Source organism: Talpa europaea (genome assembly GCF_964194135.1).
Source record: "Talpa europaea genome assembly, chromosome: 8".
NCBI classification, from domain to species: domain Eukaryota; kingdom Metazoa; phylum Chordata; class Mammalia; order Eulipotyphla; family Talpidae; genus Talpa; species Talpa europaea.
The window spans coordinates 38,470,237-38,484,237 of NC_140075.1; the positions used below are offsets into that span (position 1 = coordinate 38,470,237).

Sequence of the window (14,001 nt, forward strand, 5' to 3'; positions counted from 1 at the left end):
GACAGAGGGCATGAAGGTGAAAAGAGAAAGGGTCACATGGACGAAGAGAAGGGGAAAAAGTCTGCCAGCGCGGGAGAGCCTGCTGGGCACCCAGAGCTTGTTCACAGAGGAGCAAATAAACACACACACCGAGAAACCACAGACGTTTTATTTCCCACCCTGGCCCCTGGGGAGCCCCGTAAACACATTAGAAATCAGGGGCGACTCTGAACTAGCAGCTTCCTCATTGAGCTTTCCAGGGTGGCACCAGTTACAGTTACTCACTCCGAACACAGGGGCATTTCATTAGATGGCTGTGAAAGCAAACTTCTCTGATTTTCCCTGACACTACACCACATTTGGAGAGTCTAGGTTATGGTGTCGATGCAGCGTGTTGAACGCTTGCCGTGAGGAAATTACCAGGAGGCCTCATTTAGCACATGACTCAGCTCCCTTATGCCAGTGCCCGTGTGCACAGCCCCGTCGTCCTGGTCTGCTTCACTGCACACCTCTCGAAAGCACATTCTGGCCCACAGCCCGGGGACTCCAATGGGATCTTTCTCACGACAGATGACATAACATCTCACTGGACCAAACTCTTGTGGTAATTTGGTAAATTGCTACTTTTTGATCCTATTGGCAAACAAATGAATAATAAAAGTAAACAGAAGGAATATTTTATTCTCAACAAATACTCTATTGAGGGCCAATTATTCCGGCACTGTGCTTGGGAGTGCATTAGTGATCAGGGAGCTAGCATAATGCTTGCCGTAATTTATTTAGCATTTCGTGGAAAGACAACAATAAAATGCTAATATGTTCTGATGGAAATATACAAGTTACCTCTCCGAAGGCCACTGACTTCTCCTTTGCCTCTCCATCCCTTTTTGTTCTCTTGTATGTTTTCCTTGTAGTTCAATTAGAGGGACAAACCTGAGAGAAAAGAACTCTGTCCCTTTTATGTTGAAACAGCCAGGACAGGCCAGCTCTGAGCAAGCTGTGACCATTGTTTTCCAGAGTCCTTCATTAAGCTCTGCATTGGCCAAGACAGGCTCCCAACTCCCTGGGCTCCTTTTCAAGTGACTTGAGATTGTCTGCACCTTTCACTTTTTCTAAGACCAAGTTTTGGGGGAGTTTTAGGAAGTTAACAAGAAAGCGGTTTCCTCAAGGAAGAGAGGGAAACGTGGAAATGTGGCTCATTCAGCAGAAAGAAAAAGAAAAATACCGGATGGTCTCACTCATAGCAGGAATCTAGAAAACTTAAGTAAGGGACCAAGAAAAAGAATAACTATAAGAAAGTAAAAATCAAAATCAACAAACAACTATGAACCAGAGACACACTGCGGGGGGGGGGGCGGGGAAAGGAGGGAATGGGGTCAAAATAAGGGGGTTGCAATTGAATGGGGAATATAAAAATAAAATTTAAAAAAAAGAAAAAAAAAAGAAGTGTGGCTCATTCAGGAAGCGGCTTCGGATTCTCCCTTTGCCGACGGCTTGGGAGTGCGAAGATGGCATTGACTAAGAATCTGCTTTGTTCAAGACCCTCTGCAAGGTTCTAAGGGGATGAATGAAGAAGGCACAGTCCCTGCCCTCCTAAAGAAGTAACTGTATTTAGAAGGAAAGTCGGTCATGAGTGACTGGAATATTCTTGGAGAGCTTCTTGGAAGAGGTGGCATGTGGGCTTTTATGGATTGGATTCCACTCTGTACGGATACTGATGCAGGGCCTCCATTCTCACACAGGCAGTGATAGAGTAGGGTAGCTCAGGCAAGGGGTGGAAGCAACACACTACAAGAGATAGGGAAGGATCAGGTACATCCAGGGGACTCTGTGTGTCTTGGTGGCTGGGACAATGGCAAACTATGCCAGCGTTTGACGCAATGAAGTATTTGGAAATGCCACAATCAAAATGGCAATCTGGGGAGTTTATTATGGTAACCTATACAGGTTGATTAGAGATAAGAGGGACAGTTGTTAGAAGGTAGTGCAACTGTTCAGATATGGGATAAGAGCCTAAAGTAGGAAGGCAGAGTATAGAATGAGAGGAAAGGGAGCAATGGACTCCAGCTTAGCATGTGAATAGCCCAGGAGTTAGCAGGAGCTTTGTGTATTGCCAGAGTATAAAATGCATGCGTGTGTGTGTGTGTGTGCACGCGTGCGCACGTGCGTGTGTATGCGTATGTGACTACTGAAAAAGTGAGGCAAAGTTTTCAAGATTAGAGGAGTAGTTTATTATGATGCAGACAGTGCTGTGTCTTGTCGTCCTTGGAAATCTGAGAAAGGGAAGCTGTAAACATGTGGGGTGCCGTTGCTCTCCATGTACAAGATGGCATTATGCTGTGGCTTTGAAAATATCCACAAATGCCTCTTGGAATGTCGTTTTCCATGGACTAATGTGGTTTGTGTTGAAAGTGCATATATATTTTTTTCATCAGTGGTTTTACTTTTATAAGCAGGTAGTTAAGGATTTTTTTCCTTTTGAATGTAAAATGTTAATTTAATTTAGTCTTTGCAGCATGGGAATGGGATACTAATGTGGCTGAAAACAGCAGTTTATTTTTTGTGGGTTTGACCATTTCAGAAACTTAACATTTATGAAAAATATTATTACTAGGAAAATAAATTTGAAACCACAGTCCAACTTCAATGAGGATTATATGGTGTTTTTCCATTCTATTACTTAAATACTCCAAAGATTCTATGCCTCAGAGCAGAGACTTATTATAACTTTGCTGCATAGGAAAACAGAGGACTCCGGAGTGGATTCTGAAGTGGTTTTGCCCATCCACCTCTGGATTGCTGTTCTTGGAAAACAACTCTTGGTTTAGCCCAGTGGAGCTTTCTGTTTTGCAGAGAAGTTGGCCAGTAGCGTGCAGTGACATGATTGTGCAAAGACAGTGAAAGCCACAACTGCTTTTAGCCCCTCACCCAAACAGTGGGAAAGTATTTTGGGGTATAAGAGTCTCAGAAAGATTAATTATAAACTTCCAGAGTAACGACTTCCAATTCTCCCCAACCAGCATATTTATTTACTTTGTTTTGATTGATTATCCTGAGATGAAATCTTTGTCCATGCTAAATCTGGTGAGCAAACTATTTATCACTTTTTTGGTGTGTTGGCTGAAAAATCAATGCTCTGTGTTCTTCCATAGTCAACCAACCTTTACGCAGTTTGATGATATGGGGCTACATTAAGGAGCTCACTGCACTGAGAATGAGGGAGGCAGTGGTCCAGTTTTACTTTGCACTGCTCAGACTGATTCTTAGGACAAAGTGGGGGTGAAACCCTAACAAAAGGTATACACAGACTAAATGTGTTCAGAAGAGAATCAGTGGAAGGAGGTTTGAAAGTACATCTTATGAATGAAGTAGCTGGTTAATTTGGAGAGGAGAAGATTAAATATAATAAAATTTTGATAATTCAAAATTTTGATAATTCTAACACCTGCTGGGTGTTATACCTAGCAAGCAGGCCACTTTCCTAAGAAATCTCCCGTCGTGTGTATATTGATTTGAGGGAGGGTCTTGCCTTCTATAATGGAAGCTGAGAGGTCAGCTTTGCATCTCACAGTTTGTCACCTATATGAGCAAGTTTCCTTAGACTGCCCTGGGGCCCTGGCACAGGCTTATTTCGGGGCTTTGAATCCAATAGGCCGAAGTCCATTGAAAAAATGTTTGCAGACCAATGCACTCTAGACACCACACTGTCCAGTCACTGCGTTAGGATTTTGCAGTGTTCCTCACTGTACCTCCCTTGGCTTCTGACCCATTTTGCCTGGTTCTCACATTCTGATAAAAAATAAGAATATGTAATCCTAGTGGATTTTGTGAACTCGCTAGTATCTTTAAAATACATTCATTTTTGATTGTTATTCCATATAGATTTCTTTTGTTTACAAATAAGAATCCTCACTGCTTTAATTGCTAAAAACCTGTAATGGTTTCTTATTTTTAAGTGGAATTCTTTTTTTTTTTTAACTTTTTTTTTTATACAAGAGCTGGGGTATAGGCCAGAGGCACGGGAGGGTGAGAGATTACCAGAGACAGAGCAGGGAGCAGAACAGGCAGGCGACAGAAATACACTGCTGAGGGGAACAGCGGACGAGACAGGAAAGGTCTGCCACGGCATGTGGGATTCTCCCCAGCCGGCGGGGATCGAACTGGCACTGCAGAGGCTGCGGACAGTTTCACAGCGCAGCGCTCAACCCACTGTACCACCAAGGAGGCCCTAAGTGGAATTCTTAACCTGGATCCAAGGATAGTTTCATGGAATCTGTGTGTGTATATATATTGTACTGTATGTAGAATTTTGGATATATATGTGTTTAGATGGGGCAAAGGGTCTATATCTTTTATTTGATTTTCAAAAAGTTCTATAACCCTAACCCAAGAACCACCTATCTATAGGACACAACTTAAAACACCTTAGCTTGACATACAAGGGCCTCATGATCTGGCCTCTGTCACTTCAATTTTCTCTTCATATTTCCTGTTACTTCTTTTCTTCATCCTCATTTATGTTGCAATCACATCAAAGTACTATGGTTTTGTAAAAACAGCTCATGATTTTTAATCTCTGTCATTGTTTTGTTTTAAGTTCCCAGTTCTGTTCTATGCTCTATACTCCACCTTTTAATTGGTTTGCTGGACACCTTCTCGGCTTCTGAGACTCAGCTGGTTTCCGCTCCTCTGTGCTGGTCAGGATCACTGTTCATTGCCTCATCCCTCCTGATTTCCAACAGGCATGTCGAGCTAGCAGCTTAATAGTTAGGTCTCTTCTTTGTTGTCTTAGGACCTTTTCCAGAGTCACTGATGGTAGCTGTGCTGCCAGGCTCATCTGAGTGAAGTTACCTCTCCGGGAGGTGCACAAACAATAGGAGTATCGTGGATAAATATCTCAGCCTTCCTATCCTCTGCTGGGCCCATTTTGAGACACATTTGACATGATTCTTCAGGGAGACACCCACCCCTCCCATCCCTCCCACTCCAGCAACTGAGTCCCAATTCTCTACTGTGATAACTGGCTCATGAAGCACCCTTTATTGGCTCCCCCACCCCCAATATCACTTTTCTTACTCCATTGCTTCTGCTCCCTGGATTCCTGGTACCTGCATCCAAATTTTTGTCTCAGATTCTGCTTTCAGGTTAACCCACAGTTGGACACCCTCTTGTCTTTATGCTTCTACTTTAGCTGCAAAGAGCTGCCTTACCATCTGCTGCCCTTTATTGTTATTATTTAGTTTCTTTCTAGTAGACTATTACTTCAATTTTTTTTTGTTTTATTGTGTAAAACTCTTCACGTGAATTCTATCCTCTTAACAAATTTTATGCATACAGTATGGTATTGTGACTCTAAGTACAATATTATACAACAAATCTAGAGTTTATCCATCCTATTTAACTGAACTGTTATGCCTGCTGATTAATAATTCCACCCCTTGCCTTAGGTACTGGTAGCCACGTTGCAGACTTTGATTTTATGAATTTGACTATTTTAATTATCTTGCATAAGTAGAATCATGCAGTAACTTATCTTTACGTGTCTGGCTTGCTTCACTTAGCATAGTGTCCTCAAGTTCCACACATGTGTTAAATTTTGCAGAATTCATTTTTAAGACCGAATAACATTCTATTGTATATGTATACTGCCTTTTCTTTATTTATTCGCCTTTCAATGTAGGTTTAGTTGCTTCCACAGTCTTAATTATTGCAATGAGCATGGGAATGCTGATTTTAATTCTTTGGGATATATACTCAGAAGTAGCATTGCTAGATTATGTGGTAATTTATTTTTAATTTTTTTATGTTTTCCATAGTAGCTACACAAATTTATATTCCCACCAACTGTGTGCAGGCTTCCCTTTTCTTTACATTCTCCCAGTACTTGTGTTTTGCTAGACTATTACGTCTTGAGGATAAAGAACTTATCTTAAAAATTTTTGTTTTCTTAGTATTAAAACTGGCACATAGTAAATCATCATCAATGTGTAAAAAACACATGACATGAGAGCTTCTTCAGACCTCTCAAGGGCTGTCTTGTATTTACATATGCCTGGGGAACAGAATTCAGACCAAAGAGTAGAAGTTGTGAGAAGACAGACTTTAGTTCAATACAGGCTGTCAGTATACCTAAAGGAGGTGATTTTTTTTTTTTTTTTGTAACAGTAATAGTAGCTCATTGTGACATGATTACCTGGTTGGTTTGCCTTGCTTCTCTAGCCAAGAATTCCTATTAGAGGCAGGTGATGGAGTCCACAAGCAGATGCATACAAGGACCAGGAAGGCATTTAAACTCATGAGGCAGGCTGAGCAGCACATAACTGGAAATGGTGGGGACTCCGTGGAAATAAAATGCATGTGTGCCCTGTCTAAAAGGGGTAGTTGCTCTTCAACTCCAGCTTACTGTTGCTGCACAAGAATGCAGATTTAGTATTGCCAGATCTTTTGGTTTTCAAGGGAAAGTGGTAATTCAGATTTTATGTAACATTTCCAATTTGAAAAATACCACGTGGGCTAAGAAAGCATCCCTGTGGCTGCACATGAACTGGGGGTTCTCCATTACACCCTTTGTGTGACATGTGCAGTAGAAAAAGATTAAAGTCTCAGGTGTGAGGACGCATCTCAAGGAATTTTGGTTAGGTTGCTCTCCTCAGGCTCAGAAACACACTCTTATCTTTTCCTGCCTCAGCCTTTGTCCATCCTGCTTTTGCAGCAAAGAAGCTGTGGCTCAGGCCCTTGTCCTGTAACACTTCCCATTGCTGTTATTCCCCAGCAAACCCTGTCTTCTTAGTGCACCTTCAGCACTCCCAGCACTGATGTCGCCTGCACTTGGTCACTGCCCAATGGTCTCATTGTTTTATCTATTTAATTGGTTTTGAAGTTTCTCAAAGGAAGGGATTCTATTTTGTGTCACTCCTGTCATTTGGGGGCATGGTATGGAGCACTTCATAGGTGCTCAATAAGAACAACTGGTTGACTGTTGCTAGAGTATTCTTACTAGATGCTTTTGGCATTACTTTCAGTAGACGAGGTAATAAAGAGAAGGCCACCAAGTTCTGAGTGCAGAATTTGAAGTTAAATGAGGGGATCTCTTTCAGAGATTGAATACACATGTCCTCCATCTACTGTTGACCTGCTGATCTCAGAGCTTTTATGAGGAAAATGATGCCAACTGTGTTTCTTCAGTCACAAACATGGTCTCATCCTTTCCTACCAAAGATGCAACAAAATAACCAATTATTCGTGGCCTGGTTTAGATTCATTGATTAGAGGTAGGTTCTGATTGTAAGTAATCATTTTAAGGTATTTGTAGGGGTCTCTTAACAAAAATTGTGCAAAAGAAAAAAAATAGTGTAGACTGGTTATAATGATCTATTTTTTATTCCTTCCCTCTTATTTGAAACACATTTTGTTTGTTTTAGAAATTTCTTTTCTCCCACATCTGTGAAACAAAATAAATATAAATAGTCCCTAGTCATTTGTGATAATGGGTATACTTTGGATACTGGAGTTCACTAATTGTAAGTTCAATTCCCAAATCACACTTTAACAAACTTTCTCACTTGTTGGTGAAGGTGTGAGTAATCATAAAGTGCCAAAATACTACGTCTTTCCTTGTTCTTTATAGCTTTTGTTCCACAATTGTTTATTTAGCTGAGTTTTCCTGCTGTTTTGTTCTGAAGACAAGGAACTGAACGATTTACTCGATGAACATTTATTGAGCCTCTGTTACGTGCCAGGCTGTACTTTAATTGCTTAAGGTACAGTACTGAAGATGCCAGGCCAAGGCCCTTGCTCTCCCAAAGCTCCCAAAGACTTTAATCTTTTCTACTGCACATGTCACACAAAGGGTGTAATGGAGAACTCCCAGTTCACGTGCAGCCACAGGGATGCTTTCTTAGCCCACGTGGTGTTTTTCAAATTGGAAATGTTACATAAAATCTGAATTACCCCTTTCCCTTGAAAACCAAAAGATCTGGCAATACTAAATCTGCATTCTTGTGCAGCAACAGTGGAGATAACCACAAATCAACGTATAACTGAACATAAAAAACTGGGCAGTGATAAGTGTTGGGAGAATAAAACAGGATGGAGAGAATGTGTGAGGGAATTACTATAGATTGGAATTGTGACATCTTGAAACTGTGACATCTGAGACTAGAGAGCCCAACATGTTACAATCATAGAAAAAAAAAATACTAGGTCAATAAAACAGCTACTTCCATGGGTCTAAAACAGAAGCCCACAGGGTGGACTGGAGGCATAGCAAGGAAGTGAGAGACAAAAGAAAATTTAGAGCTAGCAGATAGAATCATTACATAGTGAAATGATTTAACAACTTTTGCAATGCAAATGTATATGGCCATGGTCATAGAGATCTCAGAATCTGTGTCATGATTTCAGGATAATTTTCAATATACTACTATTCTCTAAGATTAGAGAAGGTCAATAGTCCCAAGTTTATATGACATATCCTACTTTGGAGCTTCAGATTTCCCATGGAGAAGCTAGGACACTAGAAGTATTGCAGGAAAATGACATCTGGTATTATATTCTTAAATTGAATTTGCCTTAGAAGTAATCATGCATGCAATAAGCATAGTAAGAAACAACTTCCTTCACCCTATAATATAATAATTGCTCTCAAGGATTATAAGAGCTTATAGACATGGGGCATCCAATTTTAACATTAACTAGACAGGGAAGAAAGCTGTTCTGGACCAAGTTTCAGATTTTCTTGGATTTCTTGCTATCTGTACAGCAGAGACCTGCTAAATTGCCAACACATAACAAGCCAGAACCTTTATCCAGAGAGCATTTGTGATATCCAGCCAACACAGAACTGCTTCCCCTCCCAAAGGGTGGTCTCCAATTCTGTTGTAGCCTTTGGCAAGATTTTTATATCACAATTGAAACCAGATGCCCCTTCTGCCCTTTCCCTGGTTGTCTGAGTTACTACCGTTCAGGGAGTGTGAGGCATGGCAATCTCTCACGCACCGTCAGAAGGCCTAGCGAGAGTGCTCATTAGACGTTCTGATTCAGAAAGCTTGCTGTGGAACACCGCAGCAGAGAACAGACACCCCCAGTGCCAGGTTTGTGAGGTTCTGTTAGACGGACTGTTTCTTTTCACAAAACAAAACACCAGTGCTGAGGTTTTAACAAACAATATCTCTTTGGACAGTTTCTACTTTAGAATATTTAATCCTAGATATGTCACTTTGGAATATGTAATCCAAAAGGAAAAACAAAGCATACACTCTCTCATTGAGTTTTACGAGAGGATTAGCTCTAAAATATGTGTGTGTCTGATAAATAGCTATAGAATATGAATTATATATATGATGTTGAGGATCTAGAGTATCAAAAACCACTGTGAATTCTTGATTAAAGAGACAGAGTACGCATCATAACTGAATATAATGTGTGGACTTTGTTTTTTAAAAAAGATTTATTTATTTACGCATATAAGAACTGGGATACAGGCCAGAGGTGTGGGGGTGGGGTGAGAGGATTCACCAGAGACAGAGTGGGGAATAGAACAGGCAGACTGTAATACACTCCTGAGGGGAGCAGCGGACGAGAAAGGAGAGGTCTGCTGACCCTCCACGGCCGGGGATGGAACTGGTGCTGCAATGATTGTGGGTAACTTCATAGTACTGAGTCTTAACCCCTTGTGCCAGCAGGGAGGCCCAATCAGCTGAAGATTAAATGACAACTGGGGGACAGTTTACATATGAACTAAAAATTATGACATTAAGGAATCATAGGTATTTCGTTAGATGTGATGATGATGATATGCAGGTTGTATAAGAAAATATCCTTATTTTATAGAGATGCACACGCAAGTATGTAGAGGGGTGAATCCTCTGCAGCTCTGGCCTGTAACCCAGTTCTTGTATGCATAAATAAATCAATCTTGGGGCTTTCCCAGTGGCACAGCGGGTTGAGTACAGCACTGTGAGGCTGTCCACAGCCTCCGTGCTGTTTCAATTCCCAGTCGGCCAAGGAGATTCCCACATGGCGCGGCAGACCTCTCCTGTCGTGCCCGCTGCTCCCCTCAGCAGAGTATTTCCGTCAACCCGCCTGTTCTGTTCCCTGCTCTGTCTCTGGTGACTCCTCTCACCCCCACATCTCTGGCCTGAACCCCAGTTCTTGTATGCATAAATAAATAAATCTTTTCAAAAATAAATCTTAAAAAAATCTATTTTTAAAACACTTCAGCAAAATATCAGTTAAAATAAATATGGTAAAAATGTTAACAACTGTTCCACCTAGGAGGTGAGTTTATGGAGTAGTTTTCCACAGTCCTGTATATTTTCTTTGAAAATTTTATAATTCAAAATTCAGAAAAAAATCTTCAGACAATGAGAGCATAACACTGATTTGTCAGCTAAATAGCCCTGCTTTATGATTGCCATGGATGTTGTTTCACTGTGCCTGGAAATTAGGTGATCTCTTCATCATGGGACACTGCAGTACAAATGAACTAATACTCTCCACTCCCTGCTTTGGTTTTGTGACTTGGCCTATGATTATAGGCGGTAAAGTAGTTCAAAAGTAAAACTGAACCATATGGAGTCCTAAAGTTAGTATTTTAAACATTTTGTTGCAACTTCAACTTAAAAAAAGAACAATTTTAAACTACAGTTCCCAAAATATTTTTTCTTCCTTTCAAAATATATATTCTATAACCTGGATTACATAAACTTGTATAAAATTATTGGCACTGTCTCAGACACATACATGCCAATCAATGGGCTGTCATTTTCTTTCCTAGGCAGAGATTTTGAGTTTTTATTGTTAAATCTACCTGTGTGATTTCTGTATTGTTCTTCAAACAGTGTGTTTTTGCTGATGACCTATGCCAGTACTATATTGGTAGGACTTTTTTCTCTTGGGGTATTTTAATACTCAGACCTTAAAATAAATGATGTTCCCTTTTCTATTGCACTTATGATGGAGATGCCAAGGTCACATTGCAGCGTGGGCTGATTCACACGGCCTGGCTACCAATGGAACAAAACAGACTGTTGTGTTTTTATTCCCACCTACATTTACAGAACACGTTAGTTCTCTTTTTTTCTGTTTTTCACCCACACTTGGTATCAGCAGTTGCAGAGTCAATAGCAAAGGGAATCTTACTGTCTCCTTTCCTCAGCCTCCACACTTCAGTAAAGTATGAGTAGTGGTACATTTTTTTTTTTTTTCAAACAGCAGCACCTAAATGGGCTTTGATATTGAGCTGGAGTTAAAATAAAGTCCTAACTGTATTATCATCAACGGCAAGCACCCACTGAGCCCCTGTCACATAAAGCATTGTGTTTTTTTTTTTTAAAGATTTATTTATTTATGCATACAAGAACTGGGGTACAGGCCAGAGGTGAAGGGTGGGGGTTGAGAGAACTCACCAGAGACAGAGCAGGGAACAGAACAGGCAGACTGACTGAAAGACACTGTTGAGGGGAGCAGTGGGCATGACAGGAGAGGTCTGTTGCGCCATGTGGGTAGCTCCCTGGCGGGGGATTGAACTCATGCTGCAGAGGCTGCGGATAGCTTCACAGTGCTGTGCTTAACCCCTTGCGCCACCAGGGAGGCCCCCATGAAGCATTGTTGAAGGCCCTATGGGGTGAGGTGTTGTCATGGTGGCAAGATCACTCTAAAAAACCTGGTTTCTATCTTCAGCAGCCAGCAAACTGCAGAGAGAACCAATTCCTGTGGAAAGTATGTAACAGGCACGAAGTGAATGCCATGAACTGCAAGTGTGCTACAAATTCAGGGTCAAGAGATTGATTCCAGCTGGGGCCATTATTGCTTCAATGAGTATATAAAATTTAAACTAAACCTTCAGAAATAGGTAAAATATTGACTAAGAGAGAAAGGGCAAGAAGCTATTTCTGTGTGGGACGAATGAGTGTACTAGAAGCAAGGAACACTTGGGTATCTGCAACAAATGGGCCAGTTTGGTTGGAGGGAGAGTTCAGATTGGGACTGAGTATGGTGAGCACAGGAATTTGGATTATGGTAAACACCATGGAAGCAGTAAAGTTTTGGGGTAGTGACGTGAGAAAGACTGCATTAGGAGCTCAGTTTGGCAGCTCAACTCAGCTACCACGTAACTATGGGGAGGAGAGATTAAGAAAGGAATATCAGGGCCTCCCTGGTGGTACAAGGGTTAAGTCTCAGCACTATGAAGCTATCGGCAGCCACTGCAGCACAAGTTCAACCCCCGGCCAGGGAGCTACCCACATGTCACAGCAGACCTCTCCTGTCTTTCCCAACTGCTCCCCTTAGCAGTGTATTTCAGTAGATGCTCCCTACTCGGCCTCTGGCGAATCCTCAGACACACACCCCCGCTTCTCTGGCCTACACCCCAGCTCTTGAATGCATAAAATAAATTAAATCTTCTCAAAAAAAGACAGGAATATCAAGCTCACTACAAAATAGTCCAAATGGGAAAGGTAATAAAATTTGAGTAATGAGAGTGGGAACAGAAGGGTAGAAAGATTACAAGACACATTGCAAAAGAACTGATTTGATGACTGAATTTAGGTCTTCTTTGAAACAGAACACGGAATTTCACATGAATTAGCATCATTTCATTGATGTAGCAGTTAACTGTAAGTTTAAATACCTAATATGACTCAGTTGAGAGCTTTTGAAAGAAACCTTTTAAATCATTATTGATTTACAGGAAAGTTAGCCCTATAATTACTAAACGTTTATACAAACCCTTAGAACGGTTATTCACTGCCTCTAACCTTGGCTGTCCTTTTAACCATCTGCAAGAGTTAGGACAGTGCTGTGGAAGGGGAAAATGTGATCTGAAACTTATTGGTTCATAAGTGGGTTATAGAAGCACTTGCGAAGTAGCTGTAATAGCCTAGCAGAGAGGAACCTGGACACAGACCTCGAGGAGAGTCATGTAGAAAAAGCTACATTGAAATGATAGTCATTGCCCTTCAGTACAGGGCCGCTCCAGTTGGTTCTGCCAGGGGGAGCTGGTGAGGGAATCATAAACCCTCTGACCTTACTCTCTTCTCTTCCCTCCCAACCCTCACTGACCTTCTTTCTCTCCAATCCAGATGGCAAGAAACCCACTAGGTCAGCCTCCTGGGGCAGAAAGTGGGGTGGAGAAAGGCAGTAAGTAGAATTGGGGGTGCAATCAGGGTAGGAGTCACAGCGTCCTCTTTACAAAATAGAGCAATATGTGGGGTGTCAGTGCTTGGAGAGAGTTCTTCATAGAGTCCAAATATTAGAACTGGAAGGATCTCATTTTAGAGAAGGGAAAATAGAGCCATAAGGAGGTAGCAACTTGGGTACAACAAGTTGTCACAAAGCTGAGAGGAAATGACAGACCTTTTGATACTCTGTCCTGCCTCTTTACTGGGCCAGGCAGTTTCCAGAAATGTTCCAAAATTTTCTCAGACCCTCTGCACCAGTTCTGCCACTGTTCTGTAGGAGTGAACATGGTAAGTCTCAGTTGTTATTCAGGGGAAATAGGAGACATGTGACTTAGTCACAACTGCTGGAGCAGGACATTTCTATAACTGAAGTTAGAGTCAGTGTGGATACTCTGGAAAGTGCAGGAGTGTGTCAAGGAAAATAAAGTCATCCCTGATATACCACAGAGATAAAAGTGTTAGCATTCTGGTGCTTTCTTGTAATTTTTAAAATTGAAAATATACATAAATATGTGTATTTGCGAATGCAACATGGGTATCAATTGTACATTTAGTTTTGTATCTTGCTTAATCACTTAATAATGAACAATTTGCCATGCAGTAAATTGTTTCAGAATGTTTTAATAGCAGTAATGTTTTTTAGTGGATATAGCATCGTTTTTAAAATGTTGCCTGTTATTTATTATTAGATAGTTGGAGTGGTTCTTATTTTCTGCTATGTAAATAATGATGCATTATGTGTAATTTGTGCTGATCTCTTGGATACATTTTTATAAATAGAATGGCCAGTATGTGCATTTTCATTGGCCCCTTCTGAGTGGAGGGAATGTGACTCTGGGGT

The 14,001-nt window shown here is 41.1% G+C and overlaps 1 protein-coding gene across 2 annotated transcripts in view; it reads left to right on the forward strand.

Annotated features, from left to right (window-relative positions):
- The window catches only part of GALK2 (galactokinase 2), a gene marked incomplete at both ends in the record, with an annotated part of 112,531 nt that overhangs the window by 89,617 nt on the left and 8,913 nt on the right, over positions 1 to 14,001 (forward strand). The gene's annotated exons all lie outside the window — the stretch shown is intronic.